This window comes from Tenrec ecaudatus, chromosome Y (genome assembly GCF_050624435.1).
Source record: "Tenrec ecaudatus isolate mTenEca1 chromosome Y, mTenEca1.hap1, whole genome shotgun sequence".
Classification (NCBI taxonomy): Eukaryota; Metazoa; Chordata; class Mammalia; order Afrosoricida; family Tenrecidae; genus Tenrec; species Tenrec ecaudatus.
The window spans coordinates 3,024,120-3,047,147 of NC_134549.1; the positions used below are offsets into that span (position 1 = coordinate 3,024,120).

General features: G+C 40.3%; 1 protein-coding gene across 1 annotated transcript in view; it reads left to right on the plus strand.

Moving 5' to 3' along the window:
• Positions 1-23,028, plus strand: part of LOC142435539 (cullin-4B-like) — a 194,953-nt gene that overhangs the window by 167,633 nt on the left and 4,292 nt on the right. The gene's annotated exons all lie outside the window — the stretch shown is intronic.

Below are 23,028 nucleotides of genomic sequence, written 5' to 3' on the forward strand. Positions count from 1 at the left end.
CCTAATTAACCCATCTCCTCTGCTAAACCCCTCTATGAGGGGATCTCCATTGGCCGACACTTGGGCCTTGGGTCTCCACTCTGCACTTCCCCCTTCATTTAATATGGTATATATATACATATACATATATACTTATACACACATATACACATACATACACACACTTATATCTTCTTTTTTTTTTGCATGATGCCTTATACCTGGTACCTTGGCACCTCGTGATCGCACTGGCCGGTGTGCTTCTTCCATGTGGGCTTTTTTGCTTCTGAGCTAGATGGACCCTTCTTCACTTTCAAGCCTTTAAGACCCCAGACACTATCTCTTTTGATAGCCAGGCACCATAAACTTTCTTCACCACATTTGCTTATGCACCCATTTTTCTTCAGCGATCCTATCATGGAGGTGTGCAGTCAATTATATGAATTTTTGTTCTTTGATGCCTGGTAACTGATCCCTTCGGGACCACTCGATCACACAGGCTGGTGTGTTCTTCCATGTGGACTTTGTTGCTTCTGAGCTAGATGGCCGCCTGTTTATCTTCAAGCCTTTAAGACTCCAGTCACTATCTCTTTTGATAGCTGGGCACCATCAGCTTTCTTCACCACATTTACTTGTTCACCCACTTTGGCTCCAGCTGTTGTGTCGGGAGAGTGAGCATCATAGAGTTCCAATTTATTAAAAGAAGGCATTCATGCATTGAGGGAGTATTTGAGTAGAGGCCCAAGATCCTTCCGCCACCTTAATACTTGACCTATAAATATACACACATAGATCAATTTCCCCATCCTCCTATATATATTTGCATGTACATGTCTTTGTCTAGAACTCCATGAATGCCCTTTGACTACTAGCTCTTTCCTCCATCTCCCTTGACTTTCCTCCTGCCTTACTACCATGCTTTGTCGCCACCTGGGCTAGAGTATACCTCTTCTCTAAGCAACCTTACCCTTGATCATTTCCCACCAGGCCTGCCACTCCTCCTTCTCTACCATTTGGGGTCCCATGTTTTTCCCTTTGTCCTGGGTTTGTTAACACCACTTCCTTACCCCCCTACCCTCCCCACCCCAAGTCCCACCGGAATTGTCGGTCCCGTTGTTTTACCTCCAGATAGTTCATCCAGCCTCTCCTATTCAGACAGACCTGTGGAGACACTACCATGCACGAAAACAAGACAGAGGAAAACAAAGCAGCAGTATGCAACCAGACAACAAAACAACAAAAACAAACCACAAACAAAGAACAGAACAAAACAGTTCACAAGAGAAAAGCTTGTAGTTAGTTCAGGGATCCTTTGCTGGCCCTTAGGAGCATTTTCCAGTCCAGTCTGTTGGGGCACCACGCCCTGGCCCCAAAGTCCACTTTCAGCATTCCCTGGGGACCTTGCCACTCCATTCCCTTGCTGTTCCGCTGCACGCCCCCAGTGCTTTGCCTCGGTGTGGTGGGATCAGGTCAGGTGCAATTCCCACACTGTGTCTCCGGTGCTGTCCCCTGTATCGCCCTTAGTCACTGATTGGCATCATTTCTCATACTAGGGCCAGCCATGTTGTTCTCTCTGTGGACTGGCTGCTCTACTCAGGAACATCATCCTCATGGCCTGGTGGGCCAGGCTGTGCTCCACTCTCTCCTCCTGCCCATTCATCTTCTCCCGTGTGCTGTGATCAGATATGTCCATCTCCCGGAGCTGCAGAGTCAATGTCGTCCTTTGGAACAAATTCTTTTCAGGGGAGGGGCCGGAATCCACTTAATTTATGGTGCTGGGGCCAGCCTCCCAGACCTCTCCACTGGTTCCCTACTCCACGCCGGGATGTTGCATTCACACCTTGCGACACTGGGTTGAAGTCTGGTCCCAATTTCCCTATGGAGATATAAACAATACCCTCCCCATGGGTGGATTAATGCCCCATGACCCCACTATACTTTTCTTCCTTGTATTCATCCTTTTGTTTTCCTTTCCCCACCTCCTCCACCATTGTCTACCATGTACATCCCTGGTTTTGGTCTGGTCTCTTCCATACTACACAGTCTTCACTCCTCAAATGTTTGTATACAGTAGCTTTTTGCCCTACGCCAGTTTTGCTTTTTAAGAAATTTTTTAATTCTTACCTTAGCAGGCTCATGTTGTACTTGTCCTTTTGTGCCTGACTTACTTCGCTTAGCATGATTTCCTCCAGTTCTTCCCATGCCGCTATGTGCCTCATATGTTCATCACTGCTTTTTAGTGATACGTAGTACTCCATTGTATGTATATACCACAGTTTTTTAATCCAATCGTCAGTTGATGGAAATTTGGGTTGCTTCCAACTCTTTGCAATTGTGAACTGTGCCGCAATGAACATTGGAGCACGGATGTCTGGTCTTGGTTTGTTCCTTGCCTCTTCTGGGTATATGCCCGGTAGGGGAATTGCTGGGTCATATGGTAACTCTATTTCCATCTGTTTTAGGTATCACCAGATTGATTTCCATAGTGGCTGTACATACTTACAGTCCCACCAGCAGTGGATGAGAGTTCCTATCTCCCCACATCTCCTCCAACACTTGTTGCTTTCTGATTTTTTGTATTGGGCTACCTTTGAGGGTGTCAGGTGGTACCTCATTGTTGTTTTAATTCTCTTATGGCTAAAGATCGGGAACATTTTCTCATATGTTTGTTGGCCATTCAGATTTCTGTACCTGTAAAATTTCTGTTCAAGTCTTAGCCCACCTTTCTAGTGCGCTCTTGGTTTTTTTCTTTTTGGAAGCTATCAGAGTATTGTAGATTTTAGTAATAAGATCTTTGTCTGCTGTGTAATTGCTAAAGATGTTTTCCCAGTCTGTGAAATCTCTTATTACTCTCTTGATTAATTCTTTAGATGTACACATGTGTTTTATCTTCAGTGTATCCCATTTGTCGATTTGTGCCTCCTCTGTGTTTGTGTGCTTCCCTATTTCTGATAGCCTGTGTATTCCCTGCACCAAAGTTCTCAAGTGGGCCCCAATTCCCTCATTGATGGCCCTAATAGTTTGGGGTTTAACTTCAAGGTCTGTGATCCACCTTGAGTTAATTCTTGTGCATGGAGTGAGATAACGGTCTTGCTTCATTTTTCTGCATGTGGATATCCATTTTTTCCAGCACCACTTGTTAAAGAGGGCATTGGCTTCCCATTTAATATATTTGGGGCCCTTATCAAAGATCAGTTGTGTGTACGCTGATGCTTTTATTTCTGGGTTTTCAGTTCTCTTCCATTGGTCTGAGTATCTGTCATTGTACCAATACCATGCAGTTTTGAGAACTGTGGCTGCCTAGTATGTGCCAAAGTCAGGTAAAGCAAGCCCTCCCACGGTGTCCTTCTTCTTGAGGAGTTCTCTGCTAATTCTGGGTTTCTTCCCTCTCCATATGAAGTTGGTAATCAGTTTTTCCATTTCTTTGAAGAAAGATGATGGTAATTGTATCAGGATGGCATTAAACTTATATAGTGCTTTTGGCAGAACTGACATCTTTACTATATTAAGTCTCCCAATCCAAGAGCATGGAATATTCTTCCATTTGTTGAGGCCGCTCTTGGTTTCTTGTAATAGTGTTCTATAGTTTTCCCTATATAGACCTTTTGTTTTTTCAGTCAGGTGTATCCCTAGATATTTCAATTTGTGTTTGGCTATTGTGAAGGGTACCACCTTTTTGATCTCTTCTTCTGTGGTCTTATCTAATGTGTATAACAGTCCGATGGACTTCTGTTTGTTGATCTTGTATCCTGCCACTCTGCCAAACTCCTCTATTGCTTCCAGTACTCCCCTTGTGGAACTTTTGGGATTTTCCATATATAGAATCATATCATCTGCAAATAACGATAGTTTCACCTCTTCCTTCCCCAGACGTATACCTTTGATGTCACTTCTTTGCCTTATGCTGTTAGCTAAAACATCCAGCATGATATTAAATAGGAGTGGAGACAAGGGGCATCCTTGTCTGGTCCCCTTTTTCAGTGGGATTGTGTTAGTCTTTTCTCCATTGACTACGACTTTGGCTGTTGGTTTTTCATATATAGCTTGTATTGTCTTGAGGAACTTTCCTTCCATTCCTATCTTTGCTAGTGTCTTAAACAGGAATTGGTGTTGGATGTTGTCGAATGCTTTTTCTGCATCTATTGATGTAATCATGTGATTCTTATACTTTTTCATGTCAATGTGACGAATAATACTAATGATCTTTCGTATGTTGTACCATCCCTGCATCCCTGGTATGAATCCCACTTGGTCATGGTGAATTATTTGTTTTATATACTTTTGTATTCTGTTGGCTAGTATTTTGTTAAGGATTTTTTCATCAATGTTCATTAGGGATATTGGTCTGTAGTTCTCTATTCTTGTGGGATCCTTGCCCGGTTTGGGTATCAGAGTTATACTAGCTTCATAGAAGGAGTTTGGGAGTTTGCCATCTTTTTCTATATTCTGGAAGAGTTTGTGTAGGATTGGTATTAGCTCTTCCCTGAATGCTTGGTAGAATTCTCCAGTGTAGCCATCTGGTCCAGGGGATTTTTATGTTGGTAATCCCTTGATAACCTTTTCTATTTCTTCTATTGCTATGGGTCTGTTGAGATTCTTGATGTCCACCGAGGATAGTCTAGGGAGGGATTGTTTTTCCAGGAATTTGTCCATGTCTTCCAAATTGTTGAATTCATTGGAGTACAATCCTTCATAGTACTGTGTAACTCTCCTTTTGATTTAATTAGGGTCTGTTGTAATGACCCCTCTTTCATCCCTTATTCTTGCTATTGAGATTTGTTCCCTCCTTTCTTTGTTTAGGTTTGCCAGTGGTCTATTGATCCTGTTTATCCTTTCAAAGAACCAACTTTTAGCGATATTAATTTTTTCCATAGTTTTTTTATTTTCCCTCTCCTGAATCTCAGCCCTGATTTTTATAATTTCTTTTCTTTTGCTATTAGTAGGGTTGTCCTGCTGACTCAGCTCTAGTTTTTGTAAATTTTGTGTTATCATATCCATCATGAGTCTCTCTTCCTTTCTTAGGTGTGCTTGTATTGCTAAGAACCTTCCTCTGATGACTGCCTTTGCTGTGTCTCATAAGTTTTGGTACGTCGTGTGCTCATTTTCGTTGGTTTCTAGAAATTTCCTGATTTCATCTCTGATCTGCACCAGTATGCACTCCTTTTGCAGTGGAGAGTTATTCATTCTCCAATTATTTGCTCTTATTTTCTTTGTCTTCTTTTTGTTGATTTCCAGTCTTATGGCACAGTGGTCAGAGAGAGAGAGGTCTGTATTATTTCAATGTGCTTAAAGTTATGTAGATTTGCCTTATGCCCCAGCATGTGGTCTATCTTCGAATATGTGCCATGGGGACTTGAAAAGAATGTGAATTTTTTTTTATTTGGATGAAAAGCTCTGTAAATATCTATTAGGTCAAATTGTCTAATTGTGGAGATTAGCTCCCTAGTCCCCTGTTGAGTTTCTTTCCCTGTGATCTATCTTTCTCAGTGAGTGGTGTGTTGAAGTCGCCCACTATAATTGTCGAGTCTGTGATTTCTTTCTTAATCTTTTGGAGTGTTTGGTTGACGTATTGAACTGGTCTCTCATTCGGGGAATATATGTTTACAATGCTTAGTGGTTCATTGTCTATGATTCCCTTGAGCATTATATAGTGTCCCTTCTTATCTCTTTTAATGGTTTGCACTTTGAGGTCAGTTTTATCCAAGATAAGGATTGCAACCCCTGCTTTTTTTGTATTGCTGTTTGCTTGGTAGGTCCTTCTCCAGCCTTTGATTCTCAGCCTATTTTTGTCTGTAGCCTTGAGGTGTGTCTCCTGTAGGCATCAAATTGATGGGTTGTGTTTTCTAAGCCATTCTGCTAGTCTCAGTCTTTTAATGCCTGAGTTCAGGCCATTGATATTCAGGGTTATTATCTCAATGTGTGGACTCTCTGATGCCATTTTATACCTTTTTTGTTGGGAGTTTTCCTACTTTCTTTTATCATTAGTATGTGTTTTGTGTGTGTTTCATTCTTGACTTCTTTCCATCCTTAAGCCATTGCTATTTTGGGGCCTGTTTTCTCTTTGTTGTGGTCTGGGTGAAGTTGTTCTATAGGTTGGTCTCTTATTTGTGCTTGGTGAGTGTTGTTCTTCTGCCCATACTGAGTCGGCGAGGATCTTTTGTAAGACTGGGTTTGTTGTAACATATTTTTTGAGTTTTTCCTTGTCTGGGAAGACTTTTACTTCTCCATCGATCTTGATCGATAATTTGGCTGGGTAGAGTATTCTTGGATTTGCGTTGTTTTCCTTCAACTTTTGGAATATGTTACTCCACTCTCTCCTTTTTTTCATAGTTTCTGCTGATAGGTCTGAACATATCCTTATGTGGTGACCTTTCTATGTGATTGCTTTTTTTGCCCTAGCGGCTCTCATGATTTTCTCCTTTTCCTCAAAGTTGGATAGTTTAACTATTATGTGCCTTGGGGATTTCTTCTTGGGGTCCGGTCGTGCTGGTGTTCTTTCAGCCTCCTGGATGGTTGCTTGGTTTTCACTCATTAGGCTGGGGAAGTTTTCCTCCAAGAATTCTCTCGCTACTGTTCCAGATGGCTTCTTTGTTGTGTCTTCCCCGGGTAGGCCAATAATTCTAATGTTGTTCCTCTTCATAGCATCAGACATAGCTCTTAGGTTTTCTTCGGCTTCTCTGATGCTCTTATTAGATTTTTGTTCACGTTTATTAAAGTCTGCTTGGTTGTCCTCCAAGACACTGATGCGGTTCTCTGATTCCTCCAGTCGATTCTCAAGGAACATGATTTTCCTATTGTTTTTCGTTATTTCCTCCAAGCTCCTGTATTTCCCTTTGGTGTATGGCTTTTATCTCCTCTATCGTTTCATCCTTTTTCTGTATTGTTTCCTTCATATCCTGCATGACTCCAAGCAGCATTCTGAGAGTTTCTTTGTATGGCTTCTCAATGTGCTTCTTCTATGAATGTTGCTATGTTCAGCACATTTTCTGCCTTTGTCTTTTGTTTCTCCTGTTTTTTCGCTGAGGTCGTTGGGGCTGATGGCTGTTTGCGTTGAATTGTTTTTGAGGGACAAGGTGCCATTTTCTAGTCTCTCTCTGGAAGACTTATAGGAATGCTTCTTCGAACTGCCTACCACTGATTTTGCTAGGTTATTAACCCACCACTTTATCTTCCTGTGGCTTCCCTATCAGGGGAGTGCCCCAGATGGCAGGTTGGCTGCCTGACCCAGTGTTGCAGGGGCTGGGCTGAAGTTCCTGCTATTGGTTTGAATATTGATAAGTGTTGGCTGAGCTGCCTTATGTCCCCAGGTACACAGGCAGGAACTCCCTGGTGAGAAGTCAGAGAAGTATCCCCTGGAGAGCAAGCAGGCCTTTCCCTAGCCTTGGGCTATCTATGCAGGGTGGAGCTCACCTAGCTGGGTGTGGCCCAGGCACAAATGCAATGGAGTGTGAGAGAGCACTTCAGGAACAAGAGGGGGAGCAAAATTAAACAGTGAGACCGGACTGTGCAGGGGTACAGGGAAGTGAGGGAAGGAAAAGCAACTATGCAGCTGAGTCCCACTCCCTGCCTGTGGACCTGCAAGGGCCCACTCCCTGCCCCAAGCCCCAGCGGCAATCCGCAGCTGAGCCCCCAGAAGAGTCACAAGAAAGCTGCTGAGCAGCCCCCAGAGAAGTGGGGGTGCAGAGAGCAGAGATGTTAACCGGCACCACAGTGTAGCTGAAGCTTGATCCCTGCCTATGGAGCTGTGGGGGTTTGGTTCAGTCCCTGCTCAGCCCACGCGGCGTGGCAAGCTGTGGCTGTGCCCCGAAAAAGCCCCTGCGCAGCCCTCCAAGGCTGCGTGGGAATATAGAGCAGAGAAGCAAACAGAAGCAACAATGCAGCTGAACACCAATCCCTGCAGGTTGAGCCCCAAGGGCCCTGTCCCTGCCCTGAGGCAGGCAGGGGAAAACTGTGGCTGCACCAAGGCCAAGCCCTGCTACAGGCTCCAAATGGTCCCGGCTTTTGCAGACACAGCGGCTAGGCTAGGGTCGAGCCCCAGCCGGCTTCCACTGAGGTAAGCCAAAAGCCCCCAGCCCCTCAAAACCCCGTGGATCTGAGCCTACTTATATTTATGATGCACCTCCTGTGATGATCCAGTGGCATTGAATTTCCCTCTGAGCAACTCTCCTGGGCTGGATTCTGCGGAGTCCCTCTGGTATGTGTTACTCTGTTGTCATCTTCCAGGAAGTCCCTGGACTAATTGTTTAACATTGCTACTTGTCTTTCAGTTTCTCATTATGTGGTGGCTTGTGCAGTGCTGTGATTCTTAAAGTTATGTCACTTGTACTTAAAACTCTAGTAAGGTTATCCAAAGTGAACATGTTTCAGAAGAGCTTCCAAACCAAGACTGCAAAGAAGGAATACATGGTCCACTTTTAAGGAATTAGCCAGTGAAAGCCTTATGAGTGTCAGTGAAACTTTGTTAGATACTCTCATAAATAACAACAATATCAGATGCAATGCCCAAAGAACTCCTTTCTCATGGAAGAGTTGACCACGTGGAGAGAATAAAACTTTTATGACTTTCATTTGGTAATAGAACACAACTCAAAATAATAAACAGTTGTAAACATCTACTAATAATTAGGGCATGGATTATGCTAAGTATGAATTTAGGAAAATTGAATTAATACAAAATGAAGTAGACCACATAAAGATCAATATCCTTATGTATTAATGACAGTGTAGAAACATTAGAACTACCCCCTCCCCATGTATTTCCAAGATGGTAGCACTTTACAAGAGTAGAAAATTCCATATTTATTCCAAGGATTGTCGGTGTTTTTAAATTATTGACCTTGCACCTCACAAATCAACACATAATGACTAAACCACCAGATGTTCCATCTGAAATGGATGGATATTGGTCCACTTGATTCAAGTAATCATATGGTTTACTACTTCAGGAGTGACAAATTCCGGAGAAATGATGTCACATTTATCATCAAAAAGGACATTTCAAGATCTACATTGAAGTATAATACTATGTGTAGTAGAATAATATCTATCTACATATTTAGAAATTCTGTAAATAAACTTAATTGGATTTATAAACCAGGCATTAAGATGTGTGCTGTAGAAAATGAAGAATTTAATAACTTCAATCTGAAACTGATCAAGCTGTAAATCAAGGTGCATTGTTAACTATTGGCATGTAGAATACAAAACTTGGAAATAGAAAGGAAGGAAAAGTAGTTGGAAAATATGAACTTGGTGAAAAAATTGAAGCTGGAGAGCCCATGACACAATTTTACAAGACAAATGACTTAGGCATCGCACGTAATTTTTTCTTCATAACAACATATGGTGACAATCCATATTTACTTCCCCAGATGGAATACATAGAAAGCAAATTGACTACATATGTGGGAAGAGATGCGGGAGAAGCTCAGTACTACCCCTTAAAATAAGGCTAGGGGCCAACTGTGGAAAGACCACCAATTGCTCTTATGTATATTCAGATTGAAGATGAAGAAAAGACAAGTGCAAAAGATAAAAAATATGGCCTTTAATATATCCCATTTGTATTCCATGAATATCCCAAGAGCAGAATACTAATGAAAGAGGACCTGATGAGCCTGCTGTGCAATGACATCAAGACAATGATATATGAGGGAAGCAAAAGATAATTAAAAATTTATTCCATAGTATAGCATGTTTTTAAAATATATTTAAAAGCAGCACATTTTAGAACACTGAGATACTGTAAGCCAATTTTCCTAATAGAATTACAGGGAAATCAAACAACAGGTATTGGAAAGATCATTGAATCATTGAAGAAAGAAGACACAATTTAAAGATTTCTTGAAATAAATGTAAAGGAAAATGCAGCATACCAAAACCTCTTGGACATGACTAAAGCATTACTTAGAAGGCAATTTACAGCAATAAAAACATACATCACACAGACAGAAGAAGAAGAGGGTCAATTTATTACAGAGCGAATCACTATTCAAAGTATAATACATACAATAGAATATTATACATTCTTAAATAATTATAAATGTCAAATAACTGATTAAGTGGGCAAAATAAAAGGACATGATGCTTAGAAAAGTTAGTCTAATTTTCCATAAAGTTAAATATTTTATCATCATTTTAAGGGAAGAGGTCCAAACTGCCCTAAAGGCACTAACCAAAAACAAGCTCCAGGTATTGATGAACTAGCACTAAGACGGTTCAACAAAACAGATGAAGCACTGGAAATTTGAATGACAGCTTCCTGGCCAGCTTACCAGGATGTAATCATATTTGTGCCCATTCCAAAGAAAGGAGATCCAATAGAATACACAAATTATAAAATACTGTCATTAATATTTTTCTAAAAATCATCAGCGGTTGCAGTAGTGCATTCAAAAGAAGCTGCCAGAAATTCAGGTTGGGTTCAGACGAGGTTCATGAACTAGGAATATCATTGCTGATGCCAGTGGATTTTAGCTTAAATTGGAGCCAAAATTAATCCCAGAAAGATACTGCATTCAAATGGATAGAGAAAGAAAACCAGTGGCATTCATATTTGTTTACAGAAAGTCTTTATATCAAGAAAGGTTCCCAGTCCAGTCCAACTTGACTCCATAGGTCAATTGCTAGTTGTTGCCCTCCTCAGACTCATGACTCTGCAGACCAGTGATGCCAAAAGATACAGTGGGAAGCAGGGATATATCACAGACCTGTGGTGCACAGCCCTGTGGATCCATGGTCAATGGAGGCATGGCTAGGCACCAATAATTTTCAGGGTTACAGACCCACAGTTAGTTAGTCTGGAGGCAGCCACAGAGTTCCAGGAAATAGGAAGGTAAAGAGGCAAAGAGGGAAAGGTCTGTTATAAAATGAGCAAACCTCATAGAAATGGATGTGACCTGATAAACAAATTGGACTACTGTCTTGACTGACAGTTTACACAAGTGCAAGTTGACATAAAGTCTTAACTGCCACGGACCACCCCTTGTCAACTTGACACCTACACACAACTCTTTAAGCTACACAACTCTTAAATACAATGCTAAAATAATACTCTTACTTTACAGGGTAAAACTAAAATACCTACAAACAAAAATGCACCAGCCCCAAAACAAACAAATTGGCTGCCATTGTATCAATTCTGGCTACTGATGTGCCTATAGGGCAAAGTATAAATGATCCTTTGGGTAATTCTATAGGAGTAGAATATCTCATCTTCCTCCCATGGAGCTGCTGTGATTTCAAAATTCTAACCTTGTTAGTAGCTCAACACATAACCACTACACTACCTGGGCTTCAAATATGCACCAGCACTATTTAAATTATTCATTCTGTAAGTAAACAAAACTATTCTGTGATTTACAATAACAGTTTTGTGAACACAAATACCTAAATTCTATAATCTTATCAGATCTTCCATCCATGAAAGTTGGTAAGCCAGCCACTTTATGCCTTTTTAAAAATTTATATTTAAATTTTTAAAAATTTGTACCAAAAGATCATTTTATTGGGGGCTCTTACAACTCTTTCTCATTTTAATAACTTTTTATTGGGGGCTCTTATAGCTCTTTTTAAAACATCATTTTATTAGGAGCTCATACAACTCTTCTCACAATCCATACATGCTTATAACTTTTTTTTGCTTGTAACTCTTATAACATACCAGACATGAATTGTATCCAGCATATTTGTACATATGTTGCCATCATTTTGTAGACATTTACATTCTATTAAGCTCCTCAACTCCTTCCTTGTGACCCCTTGATAAATTATAAATTATTATTATTTTCATATCTGGTCCTGATTGCTGTCTCCCTTCCCCATGGTTTATGTTGTTCGTTTCCCTGGAGAGAGAGGACGATCAGTTCCTCCTCTGCCCCTCCTTCTTCGCCTTCCCCTTCCCCTTCTGGTATTGCTATCCCTATTCCTGTGCTGATTCTATGTGTAATGAGCTCTTAACCTCTTTTCTGTGTCTTTGTATGTGCTCTGGTGAGAGGCAGCACTTGGGTCATCATGAGGGGTGAGGAAGCCTTAAGGACCCAGAGGAATAGTTTGTGTTTCGATGGTGCTTTACTGTGCCCTGGTTGACTCATCCCTTCCCTGTGACCCTTATGTGGGGGGATGTCCATTGTCTACAGATGGGCTTTGAGTCTCTACTCCACCCTACCCCCCTCGTTCTCAACAATGTGTTTTTGTTTGTTTGTTTGTTTTAGGTCTCCTGATGCCTGTTACTTGATCCCAGCAACACCTCATGAGTGCACTGCCTGGTTTGCTTGTTCCATGTGGCCTTGCTGCTTCTCAGCTTGCTTGTTTAACTTCAACCCATTAAGGCCCAGACATTATATCTTTTAATAGCTGGACACTATCGGTTTTCTTTACCACATTTGCTTATGCACCCATTTTGTTTTCAATGATTGTGCTGGGAGGTTTAGTATCACAGAATACCAGTTAGTTAAGACAAGGTGTTTTTGTATTGAGAGAGGGTAAGAACAGAGGCCCAAATCCATCCTAGGATAATACCTCTATTTTAATGTATTAAATGTATTTACATATATACACCTATGCTTATAATTTCTATCCATAGCTTTGCTACCTAGATTGTTCCTGTTTCATTTACCTTCCTGTGGCTCCACTCTTACCCTAGTACTTCCTCTCAGATTGTTATTGCTCCAACACTCTGAGGATCTCTACACCCTCCTTGCTGTTGATTTTAATTCCCTAGTTGTTCCACTGTGTATGGCATTGTTTGCTCACTGCTCCATTCCCTCCCCCTTCCTCCCCATACACACCTTCTTCCCCAAGTCTCTCTGGGACTCTCAGTCCCCTTGCTTTGTCCTGGAGCTTACTTCCCATGCCTGTCTTATATAAATAGGCGAACAAACAATAACATAGACCAAACATAAAACAAAAGATTGAAAAGAAAAAAAATAGAAATATGTACATAATTCTAAGCCTGTCCACTGAATTTATGTCTATCTTCCCACTGGTTCTGGGAGGATTCTGGGAGCTGCCCTTCCTGGGCTGAATTCTATTTTGGGGGCTCTTTAGGGACTTTTGGGACTTGGCTTTGCTACCATTGCCTATCTATTTTGTTACCTTTTTGATTCAGACTGGGGATTCAAACTGGACTAAACTCCTCGCTGTTTGTCCCCAGTATTGTCCTCTGTCACAATATGGTCTAATAAAAGGATGACATGCCTTGAGCTGTTACTGGCCCTACAGTTCTCTCTATTCCTTAGCAGTTCCATGCAGGGATGTCATCCTCTAGGTTTGGTGTGTTGGTATGAGGTCTAGACCCTTACTCTCTTTTCTTTCCTTCTTGGTGTATTTCCAGGAGGGCCTGGTATGTCGACTACTCTCCCTAACCTGTAAGTATAGTGGTGTTCGCCATTGCACAAACTTTTAGGGAAATGGTCAGTTTCACATTGATTGGAGCCAGCCTTGTAGGCCAGTCTTTTCATGCATTTCTCCAAGTGGTTACCCTCAAGGTTCGGTGCACCCTGTATGCATGCTCCCAATTCTGTGGACATAACCAATACACTCTGCCTGATTGGGGTTAGTGCCCTGTTCAGCAATGCCATCATCTCATTTTAAAATTTGTTTTTCACCCCTTTTCTCCCTCCCCACCTTCCCCCTTCTTTGTGTTTGAATAACAAGTACCTCCATGGGTATGGTGTGACCTCCATCTGACTCTTGGCTTTTCTTCTATACCTGCTGTGCTGATTATACTTAGCTCAGGGATTCTTATTGTACTTGTCCTTTATGATTGGCTTACTTCATTTAGCATAATTTCCTCCAACTCTTCCCATAAGACGATGTGCTTCATGTGATGATCCGTGATGTTTAGTGATTCCTAGTACTCCAATGTGTATGTGCTAGTTTTCTTTTCTTTTTTATTTATTTATTTTTCCAATCATTTTATTGAGGGCTCATATAACTCTTATCACAATCTATATATACATCCATGTATCAAGCACATTTGTACATTTGTTACCATCATCATTCTCAAAACATTTGCTTTCTACTTGAGCCCTTGATATCAGCTCCTCATTTAAAAAAAATCACATTATTAGGGGCTCATACAACTCCTATCACAATCCATACATACATACAATTGTGTAAAGCACATTGTACATGCGTTGCCCTCCTTATTTCCAAAATACTTCCTCTCCACCCAAGCCCCTGGAATCAGGTCCTCATTTTTCCCTTCCTTCCTAACTCTCTTCTCCTTCATGAACCCTTAATAATTTATAAATTATTATTTTGTCATATCTTGCTCTGTCCCACGTCTCCCTTCCCCCACTTTTCTGTTGTATGTCCCCCAGGGAGAAGGTCACATGTAGATAATTGAAATAGGTTCCCCCTTTCCAACCTACCCTCCTAATATCCTCCCTGTATTGCCATTCTCACCTGAGGGGATCATCTTCCCTGGCTTCCCTGTGTTTCCAGTTCCCATCTGTACCAGTGTACATCCTTTGGTCTAGTCAGACTTGCAAGTTAGAATTCAGATCATGACAGTGGGAGAGGGGTGGGGGAGGAAGCATTTAGAAATTAGAGGAAAGTTTTATTTTTCATCATTGCTACATGACACCCTGACTGTTTCGTCACCTCCCCAAAACCCTTCTGTAAGGGGATGCTGGAATCAGCTCCTCATTTTTCTTTTTTTTCCTCCCCTCCTTCACTCCTCCCTCCTCATAAACCCTTGATAGTTTATAAATTATTATTTTATCATACCTTACACTGCCTGGAGTCTCCCTTCACCCACTTTTCTGTTGCCCATGGTTATATGTAGATCCTTGTAATTGGTTCCCCCTTTCTACCCCCACTTCCCTCTTCCTTCCTGGTATCACTACTCTCACCAATGGGGTTCATCTGTCCTGAATTCCCTGTGTTTCCACTTCCCATCTGCACCACTGTGATTCTGTGGTCTAACTAGATTTGCAAGGTAGATTTGGGATCATGATAATGGGGGTTGTGGGGGGAAGAAGTGTTTAAGAACTAGAGGAAGATTGTGAGTTTTATCAGTGCTACACTGCACCCTGAGTGACTCATCTCTTTCCCACTACCCGTCTGCAAGGAATGTCGACTTGTTTACAGATGGGCTTTGGTTCCTCATCGTCCGCTCCCCTCATTCACGATGATATGATTCCCCCCCATTAGGTGCTTGATACCTGGTCCCCTTGACCCTTTGTGATCACACATGCTGGTGCGCTTCTTCCATGTGGGCTTTGTTGCTTCTGGGCTAGATGGCCACTTATTTACCTTCAAGCCCCCAGACGCTATATCTCTCGATAGTCGGGCACCATCAGCCTTCTTCACCAAACTTACTATGTACACATTCGTCTTCAGCGATTGTGTCGGGGAGGTGGGTATCATGGAATGACCATTTAGCTGAGCAAAGTGTTCTTGTATTAGGGAATGCACACCTGGAGGCCCATTGTCCACCTGCTACCCTAATACTGAACCTATAAATATATTCACATAGGTTTATTTCCCCCATAATCATAAATACATTTACATATGTACATGCCTGTTTTTAGGCCTCTGTGTATGCCCTTTGCCTCCTACTTTTTTCCTCTATTTCTTTATGGTTTCCACCTGTTCCACTACCATGTTCAGCCTTCATTCGGGTGTCAGTAATTCCTCTCGGTTACATTGCCCTTGGTCACTTCCTACAGATCCTCCCACCCCCTCGCTGCCACTGGTTTTGAACCACTCGATGTTCTCTGGTCCCTGGCTTAGCCAACACCTCCTCTTTTCTCCCACCTCCCACACTCTCATGTCCCTCCAGGACTGTTGGTCCCGTTGTTGTCTTCTCCACACTCTTTACCCAGCCTATCTTATCTAGATAGACATGCAGAGATAATAATATGCGCATACAATTGCAGATGGCCTTGACAGCACCAAACAAAGTGTACCAGAGTTTTCTAATCCATTTGTCTATCGATGGAAAATTAGGTTGTTTCCAATCCTTTGCGATTGTGAATTGCACTGCAATAAACATTGGAGTGCAGAGACTGGTTGTGGTTTATGTCTTACTCTTTTGGCTATAAGTCCATTAGAGGGATAGCTGGATCATAAGGTAGTACCATTTTATTTGCTTTAAAGATCGCCAGATCTCTTTCCACAGAGGTTGTATGTATCTACACGACCAGCAGCGGTAGAGGAGAGGTCCTATCTTGCCACATCCCCTCCAACATCTGGTGCTCTCTAATTTCCTGATTTGGGTTAACCTCAAGGGTGTTACACGACATCGCATAGTTTTAATTTGCATTTCTCTGATGGTTAATGATCAGGCACACTTTTTCCTATGTTTAGTGGCCATTGGGGTCTCCCTAGTAAAACTCTGTTCAGGTCTTTTGTCAACTTCTTCAGGGAGTTAACTGTTTTCCTCTTGGTGCAGGTTTTGTGTCATTGCTAAAAATGTTCTCCTAGTCTGTGGGTCTTGTTACCATCTTGATGAAGTCTTTTGACCCCCAGAGGTGCTTTATCCTTAGTACATCCTACTTGTCAATGGCAGGTTCACTTGTGTGTGTACCCTTCCTTATTGAATTAGTTTATGTATTCTCTGAGCCAAGGTTCTTAGGTTTGTCCCGATTCCTCCATTGATGGTTCTGATAGTGTGAGGTTGTATTTCTAGGTCTGTGATCCACCTTCAGTTTGTTCTTGTGCATGGGGTGAGGTAAAGAACTTGTTTCATTTATCTACAGGTGAGTATTCATTGTTTCCAGTTCCACTTATTAAAGAGGGCATCTGCTTCCCACTTGATGCTTTTTTGGGCCCTAGTGAAATATCAGTTGTCTATATGCTAATGGTTTCATTTCTGGTTTTTCTGTTCTTTTACATTGGTGAAAATTTCTGTATTAAACAACTACCATGCTATTTTGACCACTGTGGCTGTGTAGTAGGTGTTAAAGTCAGGTAAAGCAATCCCTCTGAATTTGCCCTTCTTGAGTTATCTGGTAATTCTGGGCTTCTTCCCTCTCCCCATGAAATTGATGTCCAGCTTTTCCATTTTTTTAAAGAAGTTTGTTGATACTTGAATCAGGATACCATTAAACATATAATACCTTGGGTAAGATGAAATCTTTACTATATTGAGACTTCCATTCCATGAGTATAGGATATTCTTCCATTTGTGTAGTCCGCTTTTGGTTTCTTGTAGTAGGATCCTGTAGTTTTCCTTGTATGTATTTTTTGTTGTTATTAAATATATCTTTAGATATTTCAATTTGTTCTTGGCTATTGTGAAGGGTGTTGCCTTCTTGATCTCCTGTTCTATGGCCTTGTCCGATGTGTATAGGAAGCCAGTTGATCTTGTATCCTGCCCCTCTACCATATTTCTCTTTCAATGTCAGTACTCCTGTTGTGGAGCTTTGGGGTTTTTTAATGTATAAAATCATTTGGTCTTCAAAGAGCGATAGTTTCACCACCTCCTTTCCTAGTTTGATACCTTAATGTCCTCCACTGGCTTATGTTGTTAGCTAGCACCTTTAGTATGATGTTGAATGGAAGTGAGGACAAGGGAGCATCCTCGTTTAGTCTCCATTTTCAATGGGATGTTTTTGTCTTTTCTGAATTGACTATGATGTTGGCTGCTGACCTTTTTTAGATAGCTTGTATTAACTTGAGAACTGTCCTTCCATTCCTAGCTTCTTGAGTGTCTTAATTAGGAATGAGTTTTGGATGTTGTCAAATGTTTTTTCTGAATTTATTTTTATGGGTATTATTATGTGATTCTTATACTTTTTCTTATTAGTGTGGTGTATAATATTGATGGATTTTTGTATGTTAAAACATCCCTTCATCCCTGGGATGAATCATAACTGATCATGGTGGATAACATGTTTTATATTCTTTTGTATTCTATTAGCCAAAATGTGGTAAGGAGTTTTGCATTTGTGTTCCTTAGAGAGATTGGTCTATAGTTCTATATTCATGTGGGATCCTTGCCCTGTTTGGGTATCAAAGTTATACTGGCTTCGTAGAATGGGTTTGGGAGTTTGGCATCCTTTCCTATACTCTGGAATACTTTGTGGAGCATTGGTGCTAGTTCTTCCCTGAATGCTTCATATAATTCTCCTGTCAACCTGTCTAGTCTGGGAGCCTTTTTTGTTGTTAGTTTCTTGATTACCATATCTGTTGCTTCTTTTGCTATGAGTCTGTTGAAGTTAGAGACATCTATATGGGATAATCTAGGGAGGGATTGTCTTCCCAAATATCTGTCCATGTCTTTCCCGCTGTTTAAGTCATTAGAATACAGACTTTTATAGTACGTTGTGCTTATCCTTTTAATCTCAGTGGGGACTGTTGTGATTTCCTCTGTTTCATCCCTCTTCCGGGTCATCGATGTTTGCTCCTTCCTTTCCTTGAGTAGGCTTGCCAGCAGTCTGTCTCTTGATCATTTCAAACCACAGATGTTTTGCTCTAATCCTTCTTTTCACTCTGTCTTTGGGAATATTCATAAACTAAACCAAAGTCATTGACATTGAGTTAATTTCAACTAAACAAACCCAGAGGACAGAGTGGAACTGCTCCCAATGGTATCCATTTTGGGGGATCCAGTAAGGTATTTAATATTTCCTCAATAATTATTTACAGAAACATGTAGCCCCATATTTCCCCTGGACTTACAAAAATATATCCCTTAATGTACATCAAAAGGTTTCTTTGAGGGGAACCCATACATGGGGGTAAAATATTTGACAATGCCACAGTGGAAAAAGACCAATTTGTAAAATCTGTGGAATACTGAAATAACTCAGTAAGAAAAAGGTGAACTGAAATGTGAGCAAAAGACTTCACCAAAGACAAAATTGAAATGGCCAACAAATTTGGAGAAATGCTCACAATCAATAACTGTCCTAGTAATACAATTCAAAGTAATAAGGAGATACGAAACCAAAACAGAAAATAGCAAGTGCTGGAGGGATGGTGGAAAGATTGAAACCTCATACATTGCTGGTGGGACTTGCAGCCATGGAAAGTGATATGACACTACTGCAAACAATTAAGCTTTCCATAGATCTAGCAAACCCTCTGTGAGTATGTAGCCTAAAGAAGTGAGAGTCATAACACTAACAGACTTGTGCATAAACATGTTTCTGGAACCCTGTACACAATAGTAAGAAGGTGGAAACAACCTCAACCTCAACGCTCGTAAGTGTAAGGCTGGTAAAGTGGAATACTGTGCAACACTAAGAAAAAGTGACAGAAATCTCAACACAACTGGATATGGCGAATATTAGGCTGAGTGAAATTAGTAAAACACACAAATAGGGTACAAGACCACAATAATAAGGGGCGAAGCCTTATAAAGTCTTTTATACCAAAGGGAACAGACTTTGGATTTGTCCAAAGCAGGGCGGTCAAGGGAGGTAGGACAAACCAATTGGCTAGACATTCATGAATAATGACTTTGGTAAATGAAGATGGTGATGCATAATAGGGACACTAAATCAAACAGTTGGGGAGGAGCAAGTGGTGGGAATCTTGAGTAGTAGTTTAGATTCAGGAATGCAAAGTAAGTGATCTGGAAGGAAAACACACCCCCTAAGTTAGAGAGGTTCTTTTAATTCTGAAAATTTGCATTTTGTCCTTTCATATTTACAGAGAAAGCTGATTATGGATATTGCATCGACTCTGATATTAATAGTTGGTATTAATTTCTTGACACTATTCAGCTTGTCCATGAACATGGAAATGTAATCTTTTTATTCAAATCTTAAAATCTGTGTCATGAAAGGTGTTCGACTTTGATAAAAAGTCTTTAGTGCATTGAGATAATCACAATTTTAATTTTTATTGGCTAAATTAACATGGTGTATTTCCTTGCTAATTTCATGTTAACTTCATATATGTGTATGTATTGTGTATTTCATTTTGATAGGATTTTAAAAGTTGTTTCTGCATTTAGATTAATGAAACATATTCTGGAGTTAAATATTAATGTATTAAAACATAATCACTTCAGTACTGATAAATGTTTAAGGGCTGAAATGGTGATTTCTATAAATATTTGGTAGATTTTGCCTGTGAAGATGTATAGGTTTGTTCTTTGTGGGGCAATTTTTGGATTAGTGCTTTTCATGTGTTACAGATTTATTGGAATCTGCTATTTCTTTTAGAAGTAATGTAGGAAAAGCATATTGCTAGAAACTTGCTCATTTAGTCAATGTTAGCTCATTGCTTCTCATAAAATTATTCATTGTTTTTCTGTGATTATTTTTGTTCCTGTAAAATTAAGTACTATGTTCTACATTTTTTTATTTTGGATATTTTTATTTTCCTTTGTATGTGTAGGTAAAAAAGTGTTTGATTTCATTGAACTTAAAAAAATAATTTTATTGGGGGCTCTTGCGATCTTATCACAATCCATACATACATCCACTGTGTCGAGCACATTTGTACATTTGTTGCCATCATCATTCTCAAACATTTGCTTTTTACTTGAGCCCTAGGTATCAGCTGCTCATTTTTACCTCTCTCCCTCACCCTCCCTTCCTCATGAACCCTTGATAATTTATCATTTATTATTATTTTTCATATTTTACACTGCTTGATGTCTCCCTTCATCCGCTTTTCTGTTTCCATCTCCCTGGGAGGGGGTTCTATGTAGATCATTGTGATCCATACTTCCTTTCTCCCGCCACTTTCCTCTTACCCTTCTAGTTTTGATACTCTCAATATTGGTCGTGAGGGGTTTGTCTGTCTTGGGTTCCCTGAGTTTACAGCTCTTTGTCTGTACCCCATGTACATGCTCTGATCTAGCTGGATTTGTAAGGTAGAACTGGTCATGATAGTGCTGGGCACGGGATGGGAGCATTAAATAACTAGAGGGAAATTTTATGTTTCATTGGTACAATATTGTACTCTGACTGACTGACTCATCCCTTGGTTGTGACTCTTCTGTAAGATGTCCAGTTGGCTACAGATGGGCTTTAGGTCTCCACTCTGTACTACCCCTCATTCACAATGATGATATTTTTTTGTTTTAAGTCTTAGATGTCTGATATCTGAACCCATGGACACCTCATGATCACAGAGACTGGTGTGTTTTTTTTTTCATGTGGGCTTTATTGCTTCTAAGTTAGATGGCTGCTTGTTTATATTCAGGCCTTTAAGACCCCAGTTCCTGTATCTTTTAATAGCCAGGCACCATCCGCTTTCTTCACCACATTTATTATGCACACATTTTGTCTTCAGTGATGTGTCAGGAAGGTGAGCATCATGGAATGCAAGGTTATTACAACAAAATGTTCCTGCTTTGAGGGCGTACTTGTGTAGAGAACCAATGTCCATCAGCCACCTTAATACTACACCTATAAATATATGTACATAGATCTCTTTTGCTATCATTATATAAGTTTGTATTTACATATGTACTTTTCCTGTATTTAGACCTCTGTAAATGCCCTTTGCCTCCTACTTCTTTCCTCTATTTCTTTTACTTTCCTCTTGACCCACTATCTTATTTGGCCTTCATTCAACTCTTGGTAGTTCCTCACAGTTACCTTGCTCTTGGTCAAGCCCTACCAGGCATCCTGCCACCCTCCTTGCCATCAATTTTAGATCACTTATTGTTCCCTTGTCTCTGGATTTGTTAATACCACTTTTTTCCATCACCTCCCCATCTCCCATGCCTTCCACCCCCCTGAAACATCGGTCCATTGTTTTTTCTTTGGATTATTTATCCTACGTATCTTATCTAGATATATTTGCAGAGACAGTAATAAGCAAAAACACAAGACAGAGCCTAACAAAGCAACAAAAGAAAACAAAACAAAAACCAACAACAAAAAAGAGAGAAGCCTATAAATAGTTCAAGGTCTGTTGTTTGTTGACCTTTAGGAGTATCAAGCCTGATGGCCATGCCATGCCCAGGCCCCACCGTCTCTTTTTTGTGTTCCCTTGGGACTTCATATCTTTGCTTCCCTTGCTGTTCTGTTGCACATCCTGTGTTTCATCCCAGTGTTGTGGGGTGAGATCAGGCACATTTGACACACTCTCCAAACTTCAACCCTATGCACCAAGACATGAATACAACATACTGGCATGAAGCAGGGGACCAGTAGAGAGGTCTGAGACGCTGCCCCAATCCCAAGTACATGGACATTCCCCTCCTCCCGGAAGAATTTACTTTTTTGAACTTTTAAAAAGTTAAGAGTTTTGTTGTTTTTTTTCCTATTATTTTCTTACATTCTATATCATATCTATTTTCAGATTTTTGGGTTTTTTTATTTGCTGCTTGTGATTTTTTTCTTGATATTTTCATAGGTGATGTAGTTTTCTTCTTGTGTGTGTTTTTTCACATTTATCACCATTTTTTACGTAGATATTTATAGCTACAGATGCTGTTTGTGCCTTGCTTTTGCTGTACCTTGTAACTTTTGATAGCAGTTTTTCATTTCTGTATGACTTCTGTTTTCTCGGTTTAGTTCTCTCTTTACATTTTAGTTGCTTATTAATAAGACTAGTAGTATTCATAGAAAATAAGCCAAAACATACAAAACTCAGAATTATTATAAAACAGACTTAAGTATGCTTTCGCCTTTATTTTTAAATCTCATATATTTTGTATGACTTTAGTACTTTAAGATTTACTGAGGCTTGATTTTTAACAATTCATTTGCTCTACCCTGGAGAATAATTTAATGGGGGAAATGTATATTGTGCTGTCTTTGGTAACATGCTTTACATATCTCTGGCTTATTGTGTCCTGTATGAAAGTCCTGTGATTCCTTTAGAATCTTTTGTGTATATTCTGTCATTTTTGAGAGTAGTATAATGAAATCTTTACAATTTTATCAGTATTTCAATATATATGTTTATAACCAAAATGTGATTCCTCTCTTTGTCTTTTTGTTGTCTAAATTTGAATAATAGTTGTATTAACTGATCATCCTTGTAACCATATAAACAGCAGTGTATTTCAAAGTAGATCTTGAATATTTTTTAGTGATATGATACCATGCCTCCAGGATCTGTCAATCTCACCATAGTATACTATGTAATTCTCTAATTCTGAATGATCAATGCCAGTTAATTTCA